Below are 16,172 nucleotides of genomic sequence, written 5' to 3'. Positions count from 1 at the left end.
ATGAGACAAAGAAACAACGATGAGGACACCACCATTACACCACCACCAAGGACATGACAACACAGAGTTCACTATAATTAACAAAAACAAAGTCATTAACCTTGTAGAAAATTGGGCATAGAATACAAACAGGCAGTACACAAAGGAAGTGTCAGAGAAAGTGAAACTAGTGCGATATTGTTTAAGTCTCTGTTGGTGAGAAACTTTGTTAAAGGTCTGAGCGCCCAGGCTGTGCCTCTTAGCTGGCTCTGAGCTTATGAAGTTTCTGAAGGACAGTACGAGGCACTAGCACTTGCTGAAGAGCATGTATAATACTCAGTAAATTTTGGCACACATGTTTCTGAGTGTTTAACAATTTCTTTATTTACAAACATAAAGAACTTGTTTGCCAGTGGAAAACATTGGAAATAATGCTGACAATGAGAAAGTTGATCAATAAAGTTTAGTGATAATATACAGAAGAAGTCATTTTATATAAGCTGTAATGTGTGACTTTAAAAATCCCTAACTCATGGTAGTAGGAGTCAGAAGAGCTCTGCTTGTTTTTAGCCTTTTACTGAAGCTTTGGGGACTCTGTCAACTGCAAGAAGGACTGGAAGGCTCCCTGGGCACTCTGAATGTGGCTAATGGTGGAAAAAGCCCTGTCACACATACAGATGCTTTAGTTTATTATGTTACACACTGAATTGTCCACTTCTCTGCAACTAGGAACAGACTAGAAACATAGAAACAAGTTTAGAAACAAACCTTCTAAATTAGTAAGATTTGTCTAACCTGGGTTCTGGATCCTTGTATTTTAGATCATTCTTTACACTATTATATATTTGAAATACTTTACAAAAGCATAACTCTGAGACTACTGTTTTCTCCAATCCGAAATGCCTGTGAGGGAAAGGGCCACCTTCCTGCTGTTTCTCACTGTAGAAGCCAATATTTCACCAATTAGCAAGCGTTTTATACAGCGACTGTTTCATTGAATCATGAGCAAAATTTTCCGTTTAGTTCCATCCACATGGAGAATCTTAGGCTTTCTTAACTGAGTGACCAGAAGCATATGCTTTTGATACAGACCAGTGCTCCCAACAAACAAAGCCCATCCATCTAGGTCTCCCTGCAGACGAAGGGGGTTTGCACTGCCAAGCACTTTTCTGACACTAATCAACAGGTGATCTGGCACCAGCCCTGCTCTTTGCTCATGAGTTTCACCTTTGCTTTCAGAAAACAAGAAACAATACCTTCTTAGAGCTGTGCTGCAAGCTGACCATATGGAAAGCAAGGCTTTATTTCAGCCAGTTCTCTGTCTCTCAGCGTGAAGGGAAACTGCCAGTTACTACTGCTACTCTCGGCGCCAGCTATGATACAGATGTTTGGAGATGCAAAACCAGAAATGAACCAAAAAAAAAAAAAAAAAAACCCACTAAAATAAGTTTTGCATAAATAAAAATGCATATATTGTTCCCATAACTGTGAAAAGGCAAATGCGTATTTCATTTATCTTCTGTTAAAAACAGAGACTCCAAACAAACAAAAGTGCTGATGTTTTGACTTAATGAGTGTTTTGCTGAAACTAACAATTACAAGGATTATCTCGAACATGGCTAAAAGTGGAAATATAAAACAGATTTCTATTATTTGAATTTTTTTAAATTTCTAAAAATCAGAGACTACGCCTTATTTACTGACTTACTTATTAAAGAAACATAGCCATTTAAAATATGTTTTCAGGTTTAAAGTGGGCAGAGAGTGCTTCTTTGAACTCTAAGTGTGTGTGGGGGGGTTAATGGAAATAATAAATTTTGTTTTATATTACACAGAGAAAGTAGAGCTTTGAAATAAAAATGTTCAGATTGCTCATCTATGTTCCTTAGGTAGCACAGCTTGTACGAAGTCCCAGTTATCATACTAGCAAATGTCCTGTTCCTTTTAAGCACAGTGATGGATATAATTAAAAGCAATTTTTTTTGTTTAAAATAAAACTAAAAGCACATAATCTCTGAGGAGGAGCAGACTGGCCTACAATTTAGACCTTGGCTTAGGGCCTTGTTCTGCTCACAGTCTTGTGTGCATGGTTCCTGTATTAAACATCTTTGGGGCCTAGCATGCATATATACACTTCCTAAGTGGGAGTAAGATATAAACTCATCTTAGTTAAAAAACTCACTTTTGTTCTAGAGTTCTGAGTCTAATGCTATTACTCCAATGTAGGAGGCATTTCTTCTTTTCTTTGTTAAAATAATCAGATAAGTAAATGCACATTAAAATAATACAAGTAATACACTAGTGAGTTCTCTCTTTAAACAGGAAGAAAACATCCCTCTGTCCACTCTCCTCCTTTCCTCCCTCTCTTCCGTTATCCATCTATTTCTTAATGAATATTTAAAAAGAAGAGTTTCCATAAAAATGTTTTTTATTTTTTTCTGAATTAAATGTAGCATATAATTTCTCTGCCATTTAAGTTCTATTAAGAAAGAATACACAAAATCATTATGGAAATCCTATCAGGAACTTTTAAAAAAAAGTCAGTAAAAATCCAATTAAAATTCAAATTTTCATTCATATATTTTCTTTAAGGAACTCTGAATTACTGCTTCAAGTTACCTTCACTTCCTCTTTCAGGGACAGTATCATGAATTCTACACAAAGAAAGGACCCTCTTCTTACACCCACCTGTCCTCTGAAGGAGGAGGAGGCTCACAAAACAGAGGTATAGATTACAGCAGGAGATATTTGGATACGATCAAAACATTTCACCTGGGAGACAGCTCTGTGGTCAGTTTTCCAAGTTTCAAAGAAAGTTATGGCCTACCATGATGTTGGCAAGAAATTTGGTTCTCATGGCTGAACAATGGTAACCGTTTTACATAAGGCTTCTAAAAATAAAAGCACCAGTGGCATCAGCCAGAAAACAAGCCAGAGAATGAAAGTCTTTCATGTGAATATTTAAACCACCGCAGACACTATCAATGTCCCACTAACACACCTAGAGGGTCTAAACTGAATACAAGGCACCTGACACCTCAGTGCATAAGAGAAGCTCAGCTGTTTGAATAAAGGAATAGTCTTAGTGCTAATGTGCCATTGTCCCAAGTAATGATATCCTGTGGCAGTGACAAAGCAGAGCCCTTGGGACTGGGGCATAGGCCAGGCTCTTACTACAGGCTCCATCCAGGCTCTGTGTGAAGATAGTTCTGGGTCCACTTGATAGGAACCAGTGAGGGTGGGTTCCTAAGGGTAGGAGGGCTCCTCAAACACACAAGATTGGAGGCTGCACAGTGTATGAGCACTCCCTGCTGGTAGCTTATGTGGTAAATGAAACTGGTGACGGCTTGGAGGATACCTGGGTTTTTTGTGGGGGAGGCTAACACAGGTACAATAAGACAGTAGGTTTTAGGAGACATGAGTGTGGCTCTGACTAGGCTTAAATACCTGTAGATCATTACACTGAATGAGAAAGAGGTTAGGGGAGGTTACCAATAGAAAGAACTCAAGTGGCAGATACCATGTGTAAAAGCTGGCAGATAGGTTTCCACTTATATTTTTCAAATATTAACATTCTATAAAGCATAAATTCATGTGTGCACAAATATGTGCTGGGGGAGGGAATGTAGGAGACAGTGAATTTCTTTCAGTGTACTTGGCCTCCACAAGAGCAATCTCTGGGACAATTCAAATGTGTTCATCACATTAATGTTCCACTAGGAAACGCCTTCCATAACTCTCACGGAGCCGTCTGCTTGCTGTGCACATGACATCATCATACCTACGTCCCAGACAGGCGGTCTTTCTTAATCTGCACAGGCCTGTGGCAGCACTCCTGATAACTTCCTGGTGCTCTGCTGTGTTAGGGCTCTTCTTTATGATAAAGTGAAGGTCAAAATGGCTGCCTGCTAAAAGCAACAGCATTTCAATTGCCTGAATAACTTGCTTGTCATCGGCTTGTTAATGCAACAGTCAAACATGCCTTTCACATGCACAGTATCAGCTAACTGCAGCAGATAAAGGGTCTAGAACAGGAAGATGCTGCAGACGCGTTAGCTTGGAGGAAGGCTTAGCGGAGCCAAAGCGTCAGCAGGGCCTGTTTGTTCCATACTTTCCATCGGGCTCTGTGAACGAAATGTTAGATTACTGCAATGACAAGTTTGTGACAAGCGAGTCATTTGTGCAACTGGTGCGCTCCTGTTTTTATCTGTTTACCATTCAGATTTGTGAATGCCATTTCAAGCACTCAGAGGATTTCTGGCTCCCATTAAGGGGAAATGGTTCCTCCATGTTTAGAATTTTCTGCCTCAAAGAGAATTACTAAGCAATTTATTTATCCCTGTGGTCACAGTGTCACACAAAGCACTGGAGTTGTTTTGTTGGACTCTGAATCATGAAATGGAGTTCTGAGGACGGGGCAGCTTGGAACATCAGAAATTTCTCATCTAGTTTATTGGAATGACTACAAAGCAAGCCTGTGAGAGTCAATAAAATTGTGGCCAGCTTGAAATACCTTGCTCCTTTGCTCTGGGATCATATATCAAGGCCATATGCTTCAAGGGACATAAACTCACTGGTGACAAGTAGACCCTGAGACACCAAGGCCTGGCTCTGCTGCAGACACTGACATGTGATCTCACATATGATAGTTTTGGTGACAAGGATAGCTTTGGCTGTTGAGCAGGGGATTTACAGCGCCTTCCTCCTGCTTGCCACAGGTAACTGGAGCACCAGTACAGTACTAGAAAACATTTTATCTGTGTGATTAAAAAAAGCAGTATCATAATACGAAAGTTACACTTGGGATCATCCCTGTGCTGCTGTTTTCAGAGTAAATGGACCCCTGGCCGACTTAGACTCAAGAATTCTAGATCTTCTAATAAAAATTTCAACATTCTCCACCCGAGGCTTCCCAATGACTTTTGGCAAGTCATTTTAGTTTCCCGTGAAGAAGCTGGTAATGATAATGGAGTCCCCAGCCCCTAATCCTTTTATGCGCAAGCTGTAGTGTTAGTTCTATCTTTTAGAACTGGAGGATAAGAATGGTGCTCTTTATGACATCATCTATGAATTGGTATTGAATGTATAAATAATAGTGAGCATAACTCTTAAAGACACAGCAACAGGCTTTCAAGCAGAGACACAGACTTAGTATCTGGGGAAGGCGGTCAGATGTGGGACACAAGGTAATATGTCAAGAAACTAATGATATAAACAAAATCAAAGCTTAGAATAGGTAGCTACAAGACAGTAAAAGAAAATAACATTAAGCCTTATTGGATAAAGCATTTATTGTTGGGGCAGGAGAGATGGTTCAATGGTTAAGAGCATGTCCTACTCTTGCAGAGGGCCCCCGTGCTGAGTGACTCTCAACCACCTGTAATCTAGTTCCAGGGTATCCAATGTCCTCCTCTGACCTCTATGGGCACCTTCACCCCCCCCATTTCCCTCAAAGAAAATCTTAAAAAATGTCATTAATAATCCGCTGCCACATGTTACACAATTTACATATGTGTTTACTCTTTTCATAAACCAATAGTATTTAAGCCTCATTTTTTCTTTTTCATTTTGTAAATTATAAATTATTCGGATTACTTCCTGATTGCTATCCCCTCACTTGTATCTTCCTGTTCCCATCCTCCCTCCCTCTTTTGCTCTGTTCCCCTGCCCTAGACCTCCGATAGAAGGAGACCTCCTCCCCCACCATATGACCTATCAGGTCTCATCTGGATAGCCTGCCCACCTTTCCTCTGAGTGCCACCTGGGCTCCACCAAGGGGAAGTGATCAAATAGGTGCACTGGAGTTCATTTCAGAGGCAGTCCCCACTCTCCCCACAACCACGGAGAATGAGCTGTGCTTTGGCTAGATCTGAACAGGGGCTCTAGATTTACTTCATTCATTGTCCTTGGTTGTTAAGCCTCATTTTTAAATTAAGGAATTAAAACTTAACGACTTCAGATCCTACTATAATTATATAAATTACGGAGATCTGAAGTGAGTTTTCTTTACATCTAAGCACACGCATTCTTAATCACTAAAGAACTAAAGCCATTTCTACTGTCTTTACAACACTTCTCTTTGGTTCAGTGGAAATTATTTTGAATGTAATTCAAAACTGTAGTTAGAAGGGCAAGTTAGAGAATTCTGGCTTTTGATATGTTGTCACCATTCTTAAGTCTCTGGGAAAAGCTGAGCCTCATCCTGACGCCATTCCTTACTCAGTCCTGGCTGAATTTTGCTTGCATGCACTGAGCCGGAAGTAACCAGCTCTAAGCTAATCACATATTTATTGTGGATGCAGTGTTCCATGCATCAGCTGTACTCATGACAATTCCTTTCTCCCTCTGTATGTAGATATGTTAGTTTACTCCAGTGTCTACTCCCAGGGAACTTCTGATTGTCACCTCTCTGTTATTTCCTTCAGGTAGTGGGAAGGGGTGGACATTCATTTCACTGTTACAATGATCTGTGAAACTAGCTGAACTTCAAACTTCACACAGAACGTCTCTTATGTTTGGTTGTCCACTGTGTTTCTCTTCAACAATAGTTTGGCTCCATCCCATTTGAATATAACTTAGAGCAGTGGTTCTCAACTTTCCTAATGCTGAGGCCCTACAGCACTACTAATTAATAATTAATTATTAATGCTGAGGCTCCTCACGTTGGGGTGACCACCAGCCATAATACAGCATTGCTACTTCATAACTTCTATTTTGTTTCTGTTCTGGATTTTAATGTAAATACATGATATCTTATATGCGACCCCCAAAGGAGTCATGACCTACAGATTGAGGAGGGCTGATTTAAAGTTATGTAAATCAAACTGCTAAGCAAAACCTTACAGCTACCCCATCTTCAAGTGAGCATGTTCCGAAGGCTCTGGATGAGGTATGCCTCCTGACTATCCCAGGCTAGTGGTTGTTTTCTTTGTATGGCAAAGAATGAGTTCTGTGACATCTGTACTACATGCTCTGGTGGCTTTTTAAAATATGTTCAAAGTGGGCCACAGGAGTTTTGTGGTTTTTTTTCCTCATTGCTAATACTATGTTTACCACTTCAGAGTTCTTAAAATCTAGTTTCGAAGACTCTCCTATGTGCAGAACCATAAGCTAACAAGGAAAGGATGTGGCTATGAATGCTAGGTAGCCAGTGACTAGTCTGTTTCATGACCTGGTAGATGAGTCTGCTCACAATGACACTCAGCCTCTTCTCAACAAACGTTGTGCACAACACATAATTACAGCTGGGTATAGATTGTTCTGTTCTGTCATTCCCTCATCCAACACGAGTCAAACTCCACTCCATTTCTCTCACAAGCCTCGGGGGGAAGAAGGGTAGGCAGGCTATCCTCTGTCTCTTTTCATGTGAACACCAGAGAAACACATGGAGGTGTGTTCTCAATAATTTTAGTTTATTTGCTATTCTGTAGAGACTCTTCCAGTAAACATCAGGTAGACGTAACTGATATGGCTATTTGTTTTGTTTTAAATATTTTTATTATGCTTCTTTTTTAAACATATACATTTATATTATTACATATGAGTAAAATAAACTACATACAGCAGGAAGAGCCACGAGACAATCTGCAGTTATATAAATGTTACACTCATAGTGATTTGGCCATTTGTATTTGGCAAAGTTGAAGTAAACATCTTTCCTTTCTTGTTGAGTCTAAATTTCTGAATGGAGATTATTATCTATCATAACTTATCTCTATTAACTTAAAGCATCTATCTTGATCTAAAAACATCTTAACTATTAACCTACTAAGCTTAATTGAAAGATTAAACTATCTGGTCTTCAAACCCATCAGAGACTTAAAACAGGGTAAAACTTAAATACCTGAGTGAACCCAGAGGTGATCATGTAGTTTATTGTACAGACAGAAATATTCTGAAGGGGAGAGAACCTTATGATAATTAAATCAATACTGTGGGCTTAACCAGAACTGTCCCAGGAAGATCTATACAGTCCCCTACACATTCCATCTTTAGCCAAGCTAGTGCATAGTGTAATTACTGCTTTTATGCTGTTTCTCCCACCAACCTGTGAGCATCCTTTAGTGATGGGGACATAGTTACCTGCTTATCTTTAGTTTCTAGAAAAGTACTAGGCAGGTGGAAAGTGTGTGGTGTATTGAAATGCTTGATTTAAGGATGTCTTTCTCCTAATTACAATTGTTGTATCCTCTCCTCATTTTACCTGAAACACAACCAAAAAAATGTTGGCTTTACATTTTTGGAAGTGAATTTAAAATATTTTAATGTCACAGGAATGATAGTGGGTCACTGACTTTGAATAATGACATCAAAACCAGATTGAAATGTGATGAAATTTTCCTTAAAAGCCGATTATATTTAAAGATCAACCCCAAAACCCTATATCCACAAAATAATGCACTCTAGCTAACAATTATCCATGGCCAAATTTCTGCTTGTGGTACTCAACTATTACGGGAGTGATGGTAACATGTGGTCATTTCTGGTCTACTCAAAAGCTGGTGGCACTTTAAAAGTTCTACTGTCTTTTACATTTTTTTCCTGAATAACAGTGGATTCTGGATTTAAAAAAACACTGAATTTTTAAAATATATGTTCTTCAAGTTCAACTCCCAGCGGAATAGTGATCTATAAACATTAAGAAACTACAGTGCCCTGCTGTTGATGTGATTTTTCCATTGTTCTTCTATATCTATTTTTGAAAGATAATTTTAAAGTAAACCTGATTTATATCTGTCAATGATTTATCCTATATTGAGCTTGCCAATACTGGAAACATGTTTCTAGACCATTCAGAGACAAACTAGAATCCAGGCTTGGCCTCAGTGGTCAGTCCTTTACTTCTACATTTCTCCACACGACTGATTCCTCACTGGTTATTTCTTGAGAATTGCAAAGTGCTTAACATGAAATGAATGTGTTAGAAATCTTTCATTCTCATCAGAGGCAAAATTTAAAGGAAGCTTGGCTAGTTTTGTTGTGTGTATTATACCCGTAGCTTTGCCTTGGTCCAGCAAAGCTGTGGGCCAATAATTAAGACAATAAGGCAAGTATTAGACTCATGCCTATAATCTCAATATTCGAGATGCTGAAGCAGGAGGATTGCCATGAGTTTGAGGCTATTTGGGTCACATGGTGAGCTCCAGGCAAGCACAGACTACAGAGGAAGATTCTGGTTTTGAAAAATAAAAAATATACAACAATAACAAAACAAAAACCAAAAATCTCCAAACCAAAGCTAAACCCCAAGAAGAAAAGAAGATGGCATTATCAATGAGGCCCCATGTCCTGCTATGACTGGAGGACTGGCAAACTGGTCCAGAACTCTCTGGGGAGAGATAAAATAGATTGGGAATTAGATTTCTATGGCTTCAGCTTGCAATCAGAAGCATTAGATGGCTGTGTTTAGGTGCACAGTCCCAAGAAGGGAGGCTTCTTTTTGGTGGAGAAGAGACAATGAGGATGATGTGAAGCATCGTAATCTCAAACTACGAAGCGAGCGTGGGCGTCGCAGCTCTCTCCCTGGGTAGCCACCCAGAGCGCACCATCCACGCAACAGGTTAATGTTAGACTAGCATTCTAATTTTGTGTTGGATAGAAAAACAGTGCCATTAATAAGCAGCTATTTGTTTCATTTACATAGAACTTTTCATAAAAGAGATTACTTATTTTTATCTACTGTTTTCTCTATTTTATACTGGAGTAATATATTTTTAATACAGTTTCTTTCTATAAAAACCTATAATTTGTAATAAGAATATGAAATGTTACACATTTTTCTATCAAGCTTATTTATTCTTGTAAATGCCTAATCAATTCTATTCCTAGCTTATAATTCTAAGAGATTCACACAGCTAACTTCATATTTTGTACTTCTGGTCACAGCACCTCCAACTTCTGGCTAAGCAGGTAGCTTGTAGGCCACTATGACATCATGAGAAACTACAAAGTATATAATTATTGCAGAGGACATTTATTATGCAGAAGTATACAGCTGCTTCCTAAGCTTGTTTCTTCAAAAAGAACAAGGGCAATGACCTCAATTTTTGCAGTATGTACATCAAAAGGTTACCAAAAACTTATTTTAAATAGAGATGAGTCCAGAAAACATTCCTTTGGTAGTGGCTGCACCTGCTGCTTGGGAGTCTTTTGGGTGGCAAGTGGACTTGGCAGTAAGACAGAGATGGGAATTGCAATTAATCCTTCATTGATCAACTAATTACTAATAGTGGTTTTTATTGGCCCCCAAAACTGAAAGAAAAAATTCTGAGTAAAAGAGAAGATAAATGGCAGTAGGTCTGTCCTCTTTGGGGTGAGTTCATTTCTATATCAATATAGATTCCACTTGCATTACTCAGGTCTTCAGAATGATCCCATCAGGTGTTCTTTGGAAAGCAGGTAAGCTGCTATTTCTTTGCTTGCAGAGTACTCCAGAGCTGAAGGTCACAGGTACCTCCTTGCCAAGGGAATCAGACATGTACTTAGTAATTTATGCCACTGTTTCATCTCTCTACTTTTACCCTGTGATCAGTAGACAACTGCTTAGCCTAGAAGATGACTAGTAATAACAATGGAGGCAAGTTTCCATGTCATCCATAGAAGGTGCTGAAAAATTCTTTTATACCTTTTAATATAATAAAAAACAACAGCAAACAAACAAAAATTCCAAATGCCTTGTGTTTAGTGTGTGCGTGTGTGTCCTCTCTGTGACCACAGAATGTAAGTATGTATTCAGGTAAGAGATCAGGTGTGTTTCTTCAGTAGAAGTTGAGTTGGTGCTATATTCTATTATCCATGGATTTGAAATTCTGGGCCATGTCACAAATTCATGCATAACTATGCTTCTGTTATGATTATTTCAACGTTCAAGCTTTTTTTATTCTTAAAAATTTGGGTCTGTTCTCATATTGCCTCATTTCCAGAGGCTGGAACTCTTCTGAGTTTCCTTTGCCCATCCTTGTTGCCCCCTTAAAGACAATTTCGTTCCTTCCTAGGGAACTTCCTATTACCAAGGGTAAGTGTATGGCCCTGTAAGCATTACAGCTGATGAGATGAACTTTTAGGCTTCTAAAAAGTTCATAAAATAGGTAAGAACCTTCCCATACTGAAATATCACTAAAGGCCCTACAAGTCCCAGGTTCATCTTCAACTGTATTGAAAGCTTCAACTGTACTACAGCTGTTTATTAGGCATTGCTTTTTTTCATTATTATTAAAAGCCACATTAAAATCCATGATGTATTTTGTACATAACAGGTCTGAGGACTACACAATGGGCCTGAACTGAAAATCAAAACCAAGCAAGAAGTGAATCCATCCAGCTTAGGAATAATGGTGGTCAAATGGGTCCAAGGAAGGTCTTTTCATGAATCCATCAAAGAACAATAAGGGCTTAAAGTTATTCTCTTGGATATCTAGAAACCTATATTATTGGTCTGAGTATGACCTAAACCTTTGCAATTTGGCAAAGCCAGTCATACTTTGCTTAGGTTGTAAGTAAATATCTAGGAAAAGCCTGACATCTGTTCATCTCTTATCTTTTTCATTCCTTCTTTAAAGTTCAGATTCATGATGTAATCTCACCTTAAGCAATGGCTAAAGGTTACATAATGGACCAATAATACATAATAGTTCATAAATAAGACGTCACGCTAATATTGGCCTCTCTCACAAACCTTGAAAGGCCAAAGTACAGTTTAGGATAGGTCATGGGAAAGTTAATGTAACAATATCTTCATGATTCAATGTATAAATAAATGTGCCATTTCACTTAAATAGCAAAGGCAAAGGCAACTGCAAAATATTGAAATTGTAAATATCCTGCATTTTTATTGAACAACCTTATCTTTCAAATTCACTCATATACCTTCTTCATATAGATAAATCTCTATCAAAACATGTAAAACACAAACTAAGAGTAGATGTCTTGTGTGGAGGGTTCCATCAGCCTTAGGAATATATGATTATATTATAAAATAGCAAAAACGCTGGACCAAATATCACATAACTTTTCCCATTGGTTTTAAAGTCAGCCTTTAAAATATAATTTACATATAATAAAATTAATTAATAAACAATTCAGTGCTAGAATGTAGTTTTACATTTTAATGCCAATATATCATTATCTCATATATTATAAACTCTACCAAATACAGACTGTACAATAATGCCTTTTACTTTGGTTTTCATAAGAGGACCTTTTAAAGCCCCATGTTTTATATAGTGGAAAATGACATCATATAAACAAGGAACACTGAAAGGTGCAGAAGGCACATGGAAGATGCCTGCAAACTGTCTACCACATGTCGCCAGTTGTGAAAGACCTGACATGCTAATATCCACTCATTCAGACTTGTTACAGAGGCACTAAGAGCACGATGGCTCGCAGGCTCTGCATTTAAGTGCGGTTATCAAGGCCCCAAATATTGACAGAGTGCCAGATCCTAAGAAGCTATTGATGTACACAGCTGGCCACAGCTCCAGACACCTCTCAGACAGAGCCTTTAAATGTCACAGATAAATGAATTTTCATGAAACAGAGAGAGAATGGAAGAACAAGAAGAAAGAACACAGAATGAGAAGTAGGTAAAGAAATGAAAAAATTGCTTCCATAATGATGACAGCAAGGCACATGGCATCTCATCTGTAAAACTCAATCAGACCTTTACAAAGGATGTAAGAGTAAGCCTTCCAGATGCATTGTGCTACCTAGGAATGCAACACTTTTAATCATTTCACTGTGAACATTTAAAAAGTTAAGTGAGATGCATGTTACAGAATAGCTCTGAAAAATTATTCTTCAATGAAGTGTGGTTCAAAAACAAATAATGTTAATTCAGCCAGAAAGCAAATTCAAAATTAAATAAAGTAAGTAACCACAGACACAAATAATCATAGGAAACATCTCTTAAACAGATCTTAATATATATTAAAAAAAAATTAAAAAAAAGAAAAAAAATATATATATTAAAAGTTAAGAGTCAAGGTAGTATGAAATCTCTTCCTTGCCAAGCTTCAGGTGTGTCCTTGGACAGTTACTTTTCCAGAGCCCCACAGACAGTTGTGACACTTACTGGGTTTCTCCAGCTTCTCCCCCTGTCTTCCCATGGAAAACATCTGTTTGGGAAATGCATTAGGTAAAACTGCCACTTGACACATGACAACAACAGAAATGAGGCAAGGCTCTAACTGTAACAACTAAGTATTCCTTAGAAACCATGTGCAAGTCAATACATTTGAAATGGAAATGAGGGATTTTTCACTCAAAGTCTTCCATCTGCCAAGGGCACCTTCTCTTGACCTTGATACAGTGTGCCATTAAAAGCAGCCACACTTTCAGGGCTAGGACGCGGCTGGCTTGCTCACTTCCTTCTCTGCATCAGACACATACACCGCCTACATTTATTCCCGCCAGCCACACCAATGCCCACAAACACAGTTTCCCTTTGTGTAGAAGCCTATGGGAAGATTTTTTAAAAATCTGCAGCAAAATGGCTTCACAAAGCCCCAACTGCCTTTTTACCAGGAGTACAGTAAAACTTGGTATAAATATTTTTCTGCATCTGGATCTCTCTCAGCCATGAGTATTTAGGACATCGTCAGACAGTCTAAGAACAAATGTCTGTAGCTGAAACACTCAACAAAGGGTTTGTTTTTGCTTCAACTTTTCAGTGGTTTCTTAGTGTCTTTCTTTTTTACGCTAGGAGATAAAATGGAAAGGTTCAGATTTTCTGACATGAGAAAAATAATTATCCCCTCCTTAAAAAGGCTTTTATTTTGAAGACAAAATCAGTTTTAACTCAAATGGAAATTGCAGTAAAATCTCAGACACTGTAATCAGCGACGGCATTACAACTCTCCAGAAGTCTGCCAACTTCCATGTGAGTCCATAATCCATCCAGGGCCACAGACACATTATCTACTTCGCCTGTGGCCACCCTGACATTTTATATTGTAAAATCTTTACCCTGAAGCATTAAGGCTCATGGTAATCTTCTGTGATCTGTCATACATACTCACACTTGCTTTCATGGACAGTATTTTCTTCTGTGACCATATCGTAAACAGAGAGGCTGTTGGGGCTATTTTAGACTAGAATCTAGCAATTGCTCTAAAAAGGCTGTCAATTTTCTCATTATGTAATTTGAGGTGGACAAAAAAAATACATTACATAAAAAATTCTAAGACATTATCAATGGCATAATTGCTTTTGTTTAAATAAAACTAGGGAACATTTATACACTGGCAAATATATAAATATTTTTTTTCTGAGGTGATCCAGAAGACACTGGTATTATAAAATATATTAGAGGGCCAAAAGGAGGGTTTCTCTCTCTCTCTCTCTCTCTCTCTCTCTCTCTCTCTCTCTCTCTCTCTCTCTCTCTCTCACACACACACACACACACACACACACACACCACACACTTAAATATTTATATATTATATATAATAAATATGTAAGTATACTTATATATGTATATACATTATATATATATATTTTTTAACTTACACTACTTATATATTTTTCTGCTGTTGTTTTTCAATCATTTGTTTGAAAGGTAAACAACAGATTTACCTGGCTGGCAAGGCCATGAGATATGTATTTCTTTCATTATTTTCTCTTTGTTAGAAAAGTCAATATGCAATACTTTTTGAAAATCTCCAAACTAAGCTATCTAAATGCAATAGTTAATTATAAGAAAGTGGAATAAACATAAAGTCAAAAAAAAAAAAAAAAGACCTTGTAATTTCTTATCCTGAATTTGTGGTAGGGAGTTGCTAGTTTGCAAAATGTCTTCTCCCTTCTCAGTTATATACAAAAAACAAAAACCCTCTACATCCCATATGTGGTACGGCATGCTGTTTCCACAGATACTTATAGACACCATTCATTACCACAGTACTGCGGGGGTCTAAACCATGTTAATGGCACATACATATTCTCTCTCTCTCTCTCTCTCTCTCTCTCTCTCTCTCTCTCTCTCTCTCTCTCTCTCTCCCTCTCTCTCTCTCTCTGTCTCTCATATGTAAGAGAGATAAACAGAGGTAGAAAGAGAGCCAGCACAGCATACAGGATTCCAAATAAAATACACACTTTCTTTTGTACTCCATTTTCCTCACCTCTACAATGGATAGCGCTTATTAAAGAAGTTTATTGTGGGAACCCAAAGAGCTAATATGATGACAGCACTTAGTACACCTAACAGAAAGTGTTATCATTCTTACACAAGCTTCTCTCTTTTGCATAATGGATATGTTCTGGAGGTGGTTATGAAAATGTATAGGCCGAACTTCTATTATCAAGTCACAGAGCAATTACATAGTAAAACAATGGGGACTATGATGACTCTAGGTGGCAGGCAGGGTTCAGGCAGAGGCTGGGTCTTGGGGGATTGCTGGGAGCAGTCTGTGGGCTGGCAGTACTTTTAGGTCTTCTTTGCTCCCTTTCCTCAGATGTCTAGTATGGTAACTCCTGATGCATTCTAGCAGTTTCCAAGACAATTTCCTTTGCTCTTGTCCAGTTACAAGGCCTGATGGGACATTTCTTCATCATTAGGGCTTCACCGAGGCCCTAGCCCACAGAGAACTCCTTCCATTCGAGGTTCACAATTAGGTAAAATCCCAAGTGCTCTACTTTGCATGTTTGTTACGACTTTCTGTCATGTGTGCTAATGATCTTCACATTAGCTCCATTACACTCATTCCGTGAGAAGGCTTTGGGGTTGGGAACACTGTCTTCTACTTTCTTAGAAACCCTACACCAATAGTGAGGCCTATAAATAAAACAAAACCTGAAATAGCTCTGACTTCACCTTCAACTCATAACTGAACCCGACTGTGACTGGAGAGCTATTTTCTCTCTTTGGTCTCATCAGATATAAGTGTGTCTGGTTCCTGACTGGGATGAAGCTTGTATTCCCATAATGCACCAGATGCCAATAACCTGCTAATAAACTTGAGGGCTTTTTTTTTTTTTTTTTTTTTTGAGGTATCTAGACTACATATGTTAATTCCTTAACTTTTCTTTCTCTCAGGACATCCTTTTACTTATGGAACATATCCAGAAAGAATGGAATTTGTAAAATAAACCGTCTGCTGCCCAGGCCTTGGGAAAAAAATAATTTTGAAAATATCAAATAAAACTTATTGGGGTATAAAAGCTAAATTAAATGTATTAGTTTTCTTATCCTTTTG

General features: G+C 38.2%; 1 protein-coding gene across 24 annotated transcripts in view; it reads right to left on the bottom strand.

Moving 5' to 3' along the window:
- Positions 1 to 16,172, bottom strand: part of Zbtb20 (zinc finger and BTB domain containing 20) — a 732,891-nt gene that overhangs the window by 226,135 nt on the left and 490,584 nt on the right. The window lies entirely within an intron of this gene.

This window comes from Acomys russatus, chromosome 8 (genome assembly GCF_903995435.1).
Source record: "Acomys russatus chromosome 8, mAcoRus1.1, whole genome shotgun sequence".
NCBI lineage: Eukaryota > Metazoa > Chordata > Mammalia > Rodentia > Muridae > Acomys > Acomys russatus.
The sequence above is the reverse complement of the archived record's forward strand: the minus strand, read 5'-3'. Positions and strand labels throughout refer to the sequence as shown.